The 12875-nt window shown below is 49.4% G+C and overlaps 1 protein-coding gene across 1 annotated transcript in view; it reads right to left on the reverse strand.

The window, feature by feature from the left end:
• Positions 1 to 12875, reverse strand: part of DOCK2 (dedicator of cytokinesis 2) — a 394798-nt gene that overhangs the window by 146993 nt on the left and 234930 nt on the right. The window lies entirely within an intron of this gene.

The raw sequence follows: 12875 nt of genomic DNA on the forward strand, positions 1-12875 counted from the left end.
TAACGATAACCACCAGCCCTGTGGAGTTCCCTTTTTACCGTGACTTAAGAGGAAGCTCACACCCAAGTTGAGGCTCCATGTTACCCCCTTCCCAGGGTTTATGTCCCCATTTCCCTTAATAATTGCTTTTCATTTTGTGGGATCTGCCGCTTAGTGTAAATTACCCCACCCCTCCACTTCTAGTTCCTCAATCATTCTCACTCCCACTAGCACAGCAGCAAGAGAGGAAAGACCAGGGTGCCCTTGACGCGTGAGAGTCTGAGTGGCGCAGCTGGTGCCACTGTCACTATCACTGTTCTCCCGTTGTTCATCAATTTGCTCGAGTGGGCCCAGTAACGTCTCCATCGTGAGACTTGTTGTTACTGTGTCTGGCATATCAAATATGTCACGGGGAGCTTGCCAGGCTTTTCCATGCAGGCGAGATACTCTCTGTAGCTTGCCGGGCTCTTCGAGAGGGGCGGAGGAATCGAACCCGGGTTGGCTGGGTCGGCCATGTACAAGGCAAACGCCCTACCGCTGTGCTATCGCTCCAGCCACTGGTGCCACAGCCCTGCCCAAAATGCTGCTGCTAAGGATACAGACACTGGCAATGCCAACAGGCGACAACATTTACAACATTGATTCACCGAGTACAACCTGATGGACATTTTTCTGTGTACCTGACAGATGTGATTTCCCTGAGACCTTACAGTCAGCTTAGGAAGCATCTCAGGTGAGGAAGCTGAGGCATAGAGAAGTGAAGTGCTTCTCCAGCCTCACTGACTCGGAAAGCCTGGTATGCAGGCTGAAGTCTCTGTCTTCATGGGCATGCTCTAGCCCAGCACGCGGCACAGCCGACACCACCAGACCAAACTGCTCCTCTTGGAACTGAAGGTCCCTGGCATTTCAGATGAAATGTCACTCATAGAAGCTGTGGGCACCACTCCTCTGAACCTCATCATGGGGGAGACTGGATGGGAGCTTTAGGGGGGCTCGTTCACTGCTGTACTCCACCCCATCCTGGTGGCCGTGGCTCTGGCAACCAAGTAGGCCAACAAACACAGAGCTGGGGAGCAGAGAGGCCGCCCGTCATGAGCTCAGAAGAGACCTGGAGGAGGGCCAGGTCTGGCTCGAGAGGGCGTGAACTGTAGAAAAGGCCCTGTTCAGGCAAGACAAGGGCAGGAACGGGGGCTGGGGGGGGGGGGGGGGGTGTCGGCCGGCCACATTGTCAAGGCCAGAAACTAGGAAAGGAGGAGGGAAGGAAGCCAAATGGCCTGCTGGCTGATCCTCGCTTTACCCACCGTGTGCCAGGGACTCTGTCACGCAAGCCAAATGCGCTTGTCATGCTGGAATGCGGAAAGAGAGGGCACGGAGATGGGGAGACGGGCTCTGGGGCAGCGGGCAGGTGCGGTCTGTCCAGAAGCATTCTACTCGGGGGGCAGCCCCCGCTGCAAGAGGCTGAGGTTCAGCTTGAAGATCTGAGAAGGGACTGAGGACTATGTGGGGGCCCCGGAGGAGCCTGGGAGTGTGGACCTGATGTGACAGAAGCTAATGGAAGTCCAGTTCCTGGACTCCAGCCTGGGGGCAGCTAGGAGGGAGGACCCTGCACCCCCCCCCCCAGTAAAGGTCCACCCACCTCACTATTCTGGAGGGTAAGAAAGAGGCTGGGCTGCTGTCAAGAGGGGACGTGCTTGCCCTCCCTACCCACTGCCCTTCCCCTGTGAGGAACCAAGGGAAGGCGGAGAACAGACAAAAGCAAAGAGAGGGCAAAGGAAGGAAGGGGAAGGGTGAGTTTGCATGCCGGCATGGCCTCACCGCCGCTGGGAGCCACAGTCATCTCTGGCCATTAGCGAGGCACCGAGGGCCATCATGTCCGAGCCCTCAGGGCCTGTGGTTTGCACTAAGGGCAGCGGGGGGCTTCTTAGGCCCAGCCAAGCAGCTCTGACAGGGAGCATGTAGGAAGGCCTAGAGGGTGCAGCGAGGCCAGCGATGGCCTGAGAGTTCCCCACCTCACTGTCAGGGAAGAGGAGAGGAGGAAATGCATCATCCAGTGCCACAGGGAAATTCCTGACACCCCGAGGAAAGAAAATCTCAGGGACTATAAGCACACCAGAGACGCAGGGCAGCCCTTCCTCCTGACGCTCCTTTCTTACTACTTCTGCCCTAAACACTACTTGAGATTTGTCACAGCTCCTAGCAGGCTTTCAAGATCGAGATTTGACCTCTCGCCGTAAGCGGGACCCCAGTGTCAATGGAAATCATGGCTAAAAATCAGCAGGGTCGCAGTTTATTGAGCACCTACTACATGCCGCCCCTCAGGCCGGCTGGGTGGGATGCCCTGTCTGCTCATGTGGGAAATGAAGAGTGGGCTCTTTAAGTGCGCCCAGGTCCTGTGCTTCTGCAAACTGCTGGCTGCCACTGGGTTTTGGAGCATCTATGATTAGATCAGACCATAAACACCGCCAGCACCCCGCCCCTTTCCCTTCTCCTTGTAAAAATTCTGCAGTGCAGGCAGGGATCCAGACGCAGGAACCCTTCATTGCAGCTGCCCGCCAACACTCTGCTGTGCAGAGAGGGCAGAGGGAGCACTGCACACTCCAGAACCAACTGTCTAGCCGTCCCTCTGGGTGTGTATCTCAGGGCTGCGGGGGCCTCAACAAGCCCTACTATGAGTTGCTGCTGCTGCCTCTCAGAAGGGGCACTGGGCCGTTTCCAGGTGCTCTGAGTCTACCCTATCCAGTGTAGTTTCAGCCCTTGTGGTCCCAATAGTCCATACTCGCCTTGGTCAAATCTTCCCCCTCCTCATAGTTTCCAAGACTGTAAGATGGGGGAGACAATGTCCAGCCTGGACAAAACTCATAAAGCCAAAACGGGTGAGTGAATCTGAAAGCAGTTGCCACTAAGAACCAAGGGCCAAAGTAGTCAGTGTCAATACGAGCATTTTAACCAACCAGATGTGCCCTGCTGGCTTACACAGAAGCATACGCCCCTTTGGAACAGAGAGACTTTGCCAACTTTATTCATATTTGCTTTCAATATCTACCAGAAGAACTTGTAACTAATAACTTAGACTACGTCAGAGGGAAACACAGTTCCCAGAGCCTACACAAAGCCAAAGATGGTGTGTGAGAGTGGGGAGTGTCAACACCTTCTCATGAAAAGAACCGAGAAGTGACCAGAGCCAAGTCTACCCTGTAGGTGACCCTCTTTACCAGGAGGCAATTCATTGGCTGCCCCACTCTCTCTGGTGTTCCCAGACCAGAACTGATGAGGCGGAGTGATAGAAAACACTGGCCCCGAGCTGGCGCACACCTACTCCTCTGACAGTAAATCCAAAAGGATTTTCTGTACCTCTAAGCAGGCACTAACTCCTGTGTCTGCCCCCAAGAAGAGTAAAGCAAATCCCTGGAAGTCAGGAGAGTGTAACTTAAAAATGTCATCAAGATATCAAGCTCAGAAATGCAATGGGAGACACTGGGAACAAAATCTGAGAATTCCACACATGGACTTGCTGTGAAGATGTCGGGCTCCTGCCCTTTCCACAGGGAATCACCGGCCAACCACCACACCTCATAACCTCATAGCAGTGCAACTGTCCCCTGACAGTCAAGCTGTAGGGGACCTTCCTGAAGACACAGCAGGAACAACCAGTGCTTGCATGAGAGAACAAGTAGTGTCTGTAGCAGGGGCAGCTGGTCTGTATTGGGAAGCCGGTCGCTGGGTGGGGGGAGGGTGGGCTGATGGGGGGTGGTCCCCAGAACTGTCTGAAAGATGGATGCTCTCCCTGACAGAAGCCAATGCAGAAGGAAGTGAAGGGGTTGGAGAGGAAGGAAAGAAAGGAAGAGGGAAGGGAGGGAGAGTGGATAATAAGGGGGCAGAGTGGGTGGACGGAGAGAGGAGGGGTGGAGAGAGGATCCTGGAGAAAAGAGGAGGGGGAGGAGCAGGAGCACTAGACCCAGGGGGAGGATAGGAGAGAGGTGGAGGGTGGAGGGTGGATGGCTCCGGCAGCACTGCTGACCTTTCCTCTCTGAAGTCAGGCTGTGAGATCAGAGCATTCACCGTGTTCACTATACACCTTGCAATGCTGCTTCGCATGCTTGAACCGTTTCACTTAAAAATATTTCTAAAGGGAAGGGGAGACGAAGAAGAGTCCGAGTGGAGAAGAGGTAGAAGGAGAAGGAAGGAACATCCATCCCCCAGGTTTCTTTGCCGAATGCCTGCCAGCCCCCATGAGGGCTTCAGGAAGAAGAAGTCACTCCTCACTACATCTGCTTCCATGATGCAGACGCAGAATTAGACGGAGGCCACGGGCCACGCGTCCTCACTGCCCCACCAGAGAACGGAAGACCCGGGTCCACTTGTGCTGCTGCCTTCAACCTCGTGTGCTGCCTCAGCCAGAGCCCCCCCCCCCCCCCGCCCCCGAGGCTCCGCTCAATGCCAGCAGCTCTTCCTGAGTGTATAGGCAGAGGAGAGCTGCTCACAGCCAGTGTAGCCGCCTACAGAACAGGCGGTTTGGCTCCAGCATTTTCAAACTGGATTGCTGGAGCCCTGGGATTCTAGGGTGTGGTGAGAGGAACTAAGAGATTATCACACCTCCTACTTTTGCTAGAACAGTTTGACTTTATTTTATCCCAGATATTCGAACTGGTCTTAATCTTGCACTTGGAAATGTGGTTCTACTGCTTAAGACCACCACCACCACCACCACCACCACCATCATTATTTTAGAGGGGGTGTGCCACAGCCAGCTGGGCTAAGGGCTACACCCACTCCCAGTGGCACATGACCATGAGGTGCCCGATGAGGTAGGCACCTGCAATGCAAGTGCCTTAACCTCTGGACTATCTCTCCGGCAGGCCCCTCTAAAGGACATGTAGGAAGCAGTGAATGAGACATTCCCTAAGGGATAAAGTTTCAGCGTTTTCTATTTCTAAAGCTGCATAATTCCTTATAGCGTCTAACAATAAGAATCCTTTCATTCATTGGAGCCGGAGCAATATAGTACAATGGGTAGGGAATTAGCCTTGTATCAGCTGACTTGGGTTTGATCCGGGGCACCCCATATGGTTTCCCAAGCATGCCAAGAGTGACCCCTGAGCACAGAGATAGGAGGAAACCCTAAGTACCTCCAGGTGTGGCTCAAAAACCAAAAACAGAAAAGAAAATTATACATTTATTCCTTCGGTTCATTCAAAAACCTCTTAAGGAGGTTTCTCAACTTATGAAAAACAGGGACAATGTACAAATAAACAAGCTGATGAAAGAGGGCACTGTGGAGGGACATGGCAAATGGGCAGGAAGGGTGGGATGGTCCTCTGGAGAGGCTACTCTTGGAGAGAAGACTTCATGGGGGCAGAGACCTGCCCTGAAAGGGCTCAAGGGAAGAGCAGAGAATGTCAAGGAAGCCGCCAGGGGAAGCAGGTCCCCAAGAGCCTGAGGAAGAGCAGAAGGCCATGAGAAGAGGTCGGGAAGGTAGACGAGACCAGATGGAGGCACTTTCAGATTTGGTTAAAAAGTATGGACTTTACTTTGAATTGAATAGGATACATTCGGAGGGTTTCAGAAAGGTCCTGATGTGCTCTGATTACATTTCATAAAGTTCAACGTAGCGACTTTGAGGAGGGATGGGACGGTAAAGAGGGCACGAATAGAGACCTCTCTGCCAGTGGTATGGAAGAGAGATGATGGGAACCTGGGTAGGAATAGTAGAAATTGTGAGAAAAGGTCAAATGTGTCACACAGAAAAGCTAATGAAAAAAGATGTCATGATCGCCCTACTCCAAATACCTGAGCAGTTTAACCTTTGTCTCTTGGTGCCTAAGTCTGTTTCCAAGGAGAGGTATGCATACTAATTTCAGATGGCAGAAATAAAGCCAATTCCCTTTGGCTTCTTGACCATTGAGGAGAAGGTATAATTTTAGATATACTACTGTGCACTGCCCCCACCCCAGAAAAATAAACATGATCAACCCGATGTTATCAAGAAAACTGATGGAAAAACCAGCCAAGTGGCTTGGTGGGAGAGCATTTACTTTGCATGTGTGAAGTTCTGGATTCAATCCCTGACACTGAGAAAAACAAACAAATAAAACACACACACACACACACACACACACAGGCTTGATGGGCAATGTTCGAATTGTAAAGATAAGCAAATTGTTGATCATCTACACCAACTCTCTGATTGTAGGTGGGTTTGCGGCAAGCCCTGCCAAAGTGTTGACCAAGCTCTTTACTGAATACACATAGAGGGGAGTGGAACATTTGGTGAAGACTGGAAAGGCCTGGTGCACCCATAAACCCAGTACTGGCCAGCTACTTGGACATGGAGGGAGGGTGCTGAGGGTTCCCATTTGGGCCCTGAGGACGATAGTGTCAGGAATCTGGGAGTCCAGTTCCACGCCTATGATTTGGGGAAAACTCTTCTAGGTCTGATCTCTTACCTATAAAATGGGGGACAGCTCCTCCACCTTCCTGGTAGGGTTTACGTGGGATTAAAAATGGGCTGCAAGTTGTGGGCTATAGTAGCTGCTGCTGTAAAGGTGACTCTGAGGATGGGAAGGAAGGTGGCCAGGGCCAACAGTCAGAGCCTTCTCTGAAAATCAGAAATGGACTCAACAGCCTCCTGCTCCCGAATCTCTCCCGGCTCCTTACTGTTCACAGCAGAGTTGGCAACTGTCCCCACCCCAGCCCGGGCCACTTCCTGCCCAATGCTTGCTTTATAAATTAAGCTTTAGTGGGCTACAGTCACAGTCATTTGTCGGCCAATTGTCTATGACTGCTTTCTTGACACAATGACAGAGCTGGAGGGTTGCAACAGAGACCATCTGACCAGCAAAGCTGAAACTACTCTCTGACCCTTCACGGAAAAAAATCCTACTGACTCTCAGGCTATTAACGAAAGTCTGAGCCCAATTTGAAATGTGAAGCCCCACGATAGAAGCAGGGTAAAAATACATGAGGTGAACAGCTCTTCTATCACACCATCCCCAGCTCGACAGAGACTGATTTCATATGGCGTGCCATTATAAGGCCCCTTGTCATGCCGGTATTAGGGATTAGGTCTTGTCCTTTTTCTAATTTCCACAATGTTTATACAGAATCTAGGTCATAATGGACGATAATGAAGTTTAGCCAAGTTAAATCTGTGTCATAAATAGAAAAACATAATACACCAAAGAACATAGTTCATTCATCCCAGAGACATACTGATGATATATCACTGATATTATAACGTTGGAAGGGTGAGTGGATAAACTAATTTGCTATGAATTAGTTACCCGAATATTATATGGCAACTATGCAATCATTCCATGTTGTAAAAGATAAGGCAAATGAGGTAATATGTAATTACATTCTCTCTCTTTTTTTTTAAACAATAATTCACTTAGCACCTGCTCTGTGTCAAGATGGAGGCAGAGGCTGAAGATTCAGAGTGGAATGTGCCTCCTTTTTTGCTCTTTAGGAACCCAAAGTCTTGTTGAGAGGGATCAGCAGACAATCACAATACAGAGAGATATGCTCACTGCCCAGAGGTGGTGGAAAGATGGGGGAGATTCCAGAGAATACCATTTTTGTCCGTTCTGCTTCTATAAATTTAACTACAGTTTACTCTCCCCCAGGGAAAGTTTACTCTCTCAAGGCAGTAGAGTAAGGACTACTCATGATTCTCTCATGGTCTCTGGTTGAATTCTATATCACAAAGTAACACACACTAGGTTGACTGTCTTATACAGATGATCTTATGGAATCCTCACAACTGGATAGAGCTGAACAAATGCCAAGTCACTTGTTTCAGGTCAATCGCTGGAAAGCGAAAGACCTGATCCAAGTCGATCGTAAGTTAAAGCCCATGCACTCACCCTTTCACAGTGGAACCCGAATATATGGCAGAGATAAAGAACTGGGAGTCTGTTCTGCAGAATGGCGAACATTCCTGATCTACAGAGGTCATGGTCAGTGTGTCTGCACCTACTCAGTGAGTCCATGAAAACTATCCAACACATTATAGCCATGATGGAACATAAATAGTTGGCCCGTGTTCAATAAGTCAATGATTATGGGCGGAGAAAATAAAGTGCATCAATCAGCAACAACTGCCAGCCGCTGGGCATGCAGGTAGCTGCCACACCACCTCAGTGTAGCTGTTTTGGAACCTGTCCAGAATATTCATTACGCCCTAACCACTGAGGCTCAGGGAACACCCTTGGAATTAATCACCAGCTGGATCCACTGAGAACAGAGGGCCTACAAGAAGGCTTTTATTTTTTTTGGTCAGTGCACTTCCCAGGATATATCTGTGCAAAGGTCATAGTGGTCATTAGAAGCAGAAGAAATGAAACATAAATATGCAATTGATTCAATATGCAATGGAAACATAAATATACAAGCAGAAATTTTTATGTTGGCTGAACTTTCTAGGGTATGTTTAGGACATAAGAGCTTCCTCACTGGCTTCAGTGATCAATTTGTAACTTTCACTTTTTCATTCTTTGCCTAAATCAAATGTACTGTTACAGTCATAATCAGGAGGAAGTGCTCAATCATAAACAAATTCCACACTGAAAATAATGGGAGGCAATTTCACTCCCATTTTAATGACAATGATAAAAATGGACATCAGAAACTGACCAATCACAGTGACAAAGAGGCAGCAATGAAAAGAAGTTAAGAGAGGGGCTGCAGAGAACACTGTGGAAGGGAAAAGGTAATATTGACAAAAGGCATGGGTATTCTGATTCACTAACTCTTGAGTGAATTTATTCTAAGGAAATAATTAGACAGTATTTAAGGTTCACTTGCCAAAAATAATTATTTACACATTGTTAATAATATCAAATATTTAGAAACAGCCTAAATATGCACAAAAGGATACTATTTAAATAGACCACAGTATAACTTGATGAGAGAATCCTATTAGCCTAGTTAGCTTGTGAATCCTCAGTCTCTGTGTGGAACTTGCTCAGTACAAACAGTCTTTCCATAGAGCTGTGTGTGTGTGTGTGTGTGTGTGTGTGTGTGAGCAGTCATGCAGAGTGTTAGAATGACCTTCACCAAACCACTGGGGTGTGGAGGGGGAGCTCGCTCTCCTGAGGGGAGACTTATTTTAGATGACTTTTTTTTCAGATAATTTTTTTCCTTCATCTTTTTTGGTGGTTTATCTACATTATTTGAACTTTTACAATGGAGATGTAGTATCTCTCAAAACAGAAAACCAACCTTTTTTTCCTTAAAGATCAAAAGAAAATACCTCAGGGGTACATAGATTCCTGGTAAAAGAAGTGTGGGGGATCAAACCAGAATGATGACTGACTTTAGAAGGAAAATGTGAAGGGCCTTTGAAACCTGCCTGACAGCTCTGCATAAAAAGATTCCTCTTTTCCCAGTCCTGGAGAAGGCAGGAAGACCTAGTGGTTAGGAGCTTGTCTTTGGGAGTTTGTTTTCAAGTGTCAACTTCATCACCAGGACAGCGACTGGACTGGAGCAAATTACTGAATCTCCTGGACTTCAGTTCCCTCATTTATAAAACTTGGGATTGGATAGCAATGGCCACTGGGCTTGTCATGAGGACTGAGGAAGACACTAAATGAAGAACACCTTTCGCAATGCCTGGCACATAATCAATAGCCACTGAACATTAGCTCTTATGGAAACCAGATTCAGACAACTGTAGAGCAAGTGAGTTCACTTTCCCAGAATGAAACACTAATGAACAATTAAGGAGAGAACTAAGGGAGAGGGCAATTAAGCAGAGAAATACACAAAAGGAAACGCTCACTAGACTAGCAGGCTGTGAGGTTTCAGGCACGTGACTTAGCTTTCTACGTCTGAATTGTTCCTTCTGCAAAATGGGGATCAGACCCACAATGCATTCCAAGGATTGGCTGTCACATCGTCACCATGGTAAGCTTTCGATTCCTATTTGCTGCTGTTGGTAATTATTACTGATGATGAGATTAGGCGGGAAGCTCCCTGTCACTGGAGATACCCAGGCAGGCTTCCGGGAGACTTCAAGAGGATGAGGCAGAGAGCATGGAATGATGGATGAACTACAGGATTCTTCCAGGCCTAAGAACTCTGAGCTGCCACTGCTGCATGACACTGATGGCAAAGGCGGGTTTGTCTGGAGTTGCTGTGCAGACACCAAGGAGCCTGCCCCTGGGGACTGTCTCCCCAGAATCACAGGTCAAGGCGACTCTCAGGGCCCAGTCCTGTGCTGCCAAAATATGATCAAGCATGAGGCAGTTTCCTCAAATTCTGCCTATCCTCGGGACCGAGGTGCTCTACCAGCTGTTAAACAAATCAGAGTCTGGTTCTTCCACATCCCCACATCCTCGCTGACATTCACAAGAACCCTGGTTGTAAACAACTATGGGTCCAACAGGAATGGCAAGCCTGCCCAGTCACTTCCGGCAAGCAGAGCTTTGGGCTGAGAGCTTTGTCCCACTTTCTCCCTCACTTCTCCTACCAAACCCCCAATGTGTTTCTGCTCTGGACCTTGCCATCATTAGAAACTAAGACAGGGCCGGGGGGCATCTCTGGGGGTGAAACGGATGCCTTGTGAGCACTGCTGCGTAGAGTACTAGAAGCTCCTGAGCACCACCAGGGGCCTGGTGGCCTGTAGCGGCACCCTGTCAGTATTCCCGAGCACCCAAGTGTCCACATTGGTTGAGCAGATGTTTCTGTGAAACGTCCCCGAACCCTCTGCACAATGCTTGGGAAGCCAGAAGTGGACGGAAACAAAACCGAGGCTGAGAGTGTTGCAAGCCCTGCAGCCCTGCAGCCATCCAGGGTGGCGGTGTGAAGCCGGGGCAATGGGAGCAGGAGGTACAGGGCTTTGGGTCAAGCGGCCAGCTCTGAGGTGGTGCATGTCCTCTGGAGCATTCCAGATGGTTCCTGGCCCTGCTGATCACAGCCAAGCTCACGGCAGCCGGGAGACTGAGAACCAAGCCACCACTGGCGTTATCTAGCAACTCTTGAGGGGAGGTAGAAGCCCAAACAACAAGGGTTTGGGGGGCACTCACAAAATTAGCACCCCAGATAGCAGGAGGAAGAATGTAGGGGGATTAAAGCACCCATGGTTAGAGCTTAAATCCTTCAAGATTAGGCCAGGCGTATGGACAGGAAGCTCTCTCAAAGAGGGTTATTCTACCACCTTCCATTTCTTTTATAGTTCTTTTTGGTCACAACATAAATGAAGCAAATCAACAACAACAACAACAAAAACAAAAACAAACAAAAAACACAAAATGAGTAAAAAATCCTCTTGGTCAGCACCAGCAGACTTCTGCCCATGTGTCATTCTAGCAACATCTGATCTCTCCAACAGGCAATAGAACCTCCCCTGCTCTGGGAAGGCCAAGTGGCATCCTCTGAATCTATCTAAACCTGCCGGTGTCTTCAAATTGTGTTGTCAAATCAGTGGTGTGTCCTGCCAAACACCAGACAGACCTCTTGAGATCACAGTGAGAACCCAGAGTGAGGGCTCCCGGGTGAGGGTTCACATTACAGGTCCTCTCTGAGCTGTGCGTTCCTCACCAGTCCAAAGCTGTTGGGAAAACAAAGTGAGGTAACGCAAAACAGGAAACATGGCCAAGGTGGGAGCTTAGGAGCACAGGCCCTGGTGACAGGCTGATAAAGGTCTAGACTCTGGCCTTCTTCCTGTGTGTCCTCGGGCAAGTTAGTTAACCTTTCTGGGCTTTGACTTCTTCAACTAGAACATAGGGATGATGGTAGCATCTGCCTCATTGGGTAGGGAATGGATGAGCTACAGCTTGAAAAGTGCTTAGAACAGCACCTGGCACATTAGTGGGTACTCAGATAATGAGAGTTGCTATGATTAATGCATGTAAAGCCCTCTGCGTGGTAAAAATAAGTGTTCAATAAATGGTAACTGCTATTATTACAAGGTATACTTTTCACTGAGAATCTTATGCACATTTATCTCCTGGAAAGCAATTAAAAAATGAAGACATTGGGGAAAAATCTTGTTCTTATGTAAAAGCTATAGTTAGAGCAGAGAGAATTCAGGGTCCAGTTAGTTTTGTTGGCAGGACACCCCGGGATCCCAAAGCTCCCTCCCGTGCCAAGACTCCCCTTGGCTCCCAGAGGACTCGCCTCCTCCTTCCAACACCTACTGAGTGCCTTCAGGAGGGCCGGGAACGGTCTGCAGTGAGCTGAGGGGCTCGTCCCTGTCCTCCCAGAGCTTCCAGGGCAGCAAGGGACACACAACTGAACAGATGTGTCCATGGTGATTACACAATGGGAGTCACAATCTGTGTTGAAAGAGGAGATGAGAAGGCAAGACTGGGTCTTGATTAATATGGTCTAACATTGGCCATGTGTAATAAGGCCAGTCTCTGGGAAGGCTCCCTGAAGGAGGTGGGGTGTCCGCTGGGCCCTCGTGGAAGGACAGAAGTGGGTCAGTGACGCTGGCGGGTGGAAGGAGAAAATGACCAGGAGAATAGATACACCGTTTACCCTGAGCCCTGCAGCCACATGGTGGTTGGCAACTGGGGGTTCCAGTGTGGGCGCCTTCTTCCTGGACCTACCCAAGAGCACTTTGTGGGAGGGAGGGATTCAGAAACATGCCCGGGCCCCCCTGGGGCAGAGCGTCCTCAGTCACCACAGCTCCCTTTGCCTTCTTGCAGCCTCCCTGCGTCTGCTCACCACAGCTACCAGGCCTCGGCCCAGCTCACGAGATCCAGTGGACACCAGTTTTGGCTCAGGTTACCTGACACTGCAGCCAGGGCACACTCTGCCCACAGGTGAACATCAGCAGGGACACCGTCCTCTGCGTTCTCACGAACACCTCCATCCCGTCCCAGTCACAGCCCACTGGGTTTTGTGAGACTATTTAGGAAGAAAAGTGTCCCCTGCTGAAGAGACAGAGACCA

The sequence above is a fragment of the Sorex fumeus genome, unplaced genomic scaffold (assembly GCF_029834395.1).
Source record: "Sorex fumeus unplaced genomic scaffold, SorFum_2.1 ptg000097l, whole genome shotgun sequence".
In the NCBI taxonomy this organism is placed as follows: Eukaryota; Metazoa; Chordata; class Mammalia; order Eulipotyphla; family Soricidae; genus Sorex; species Sorex fumeus.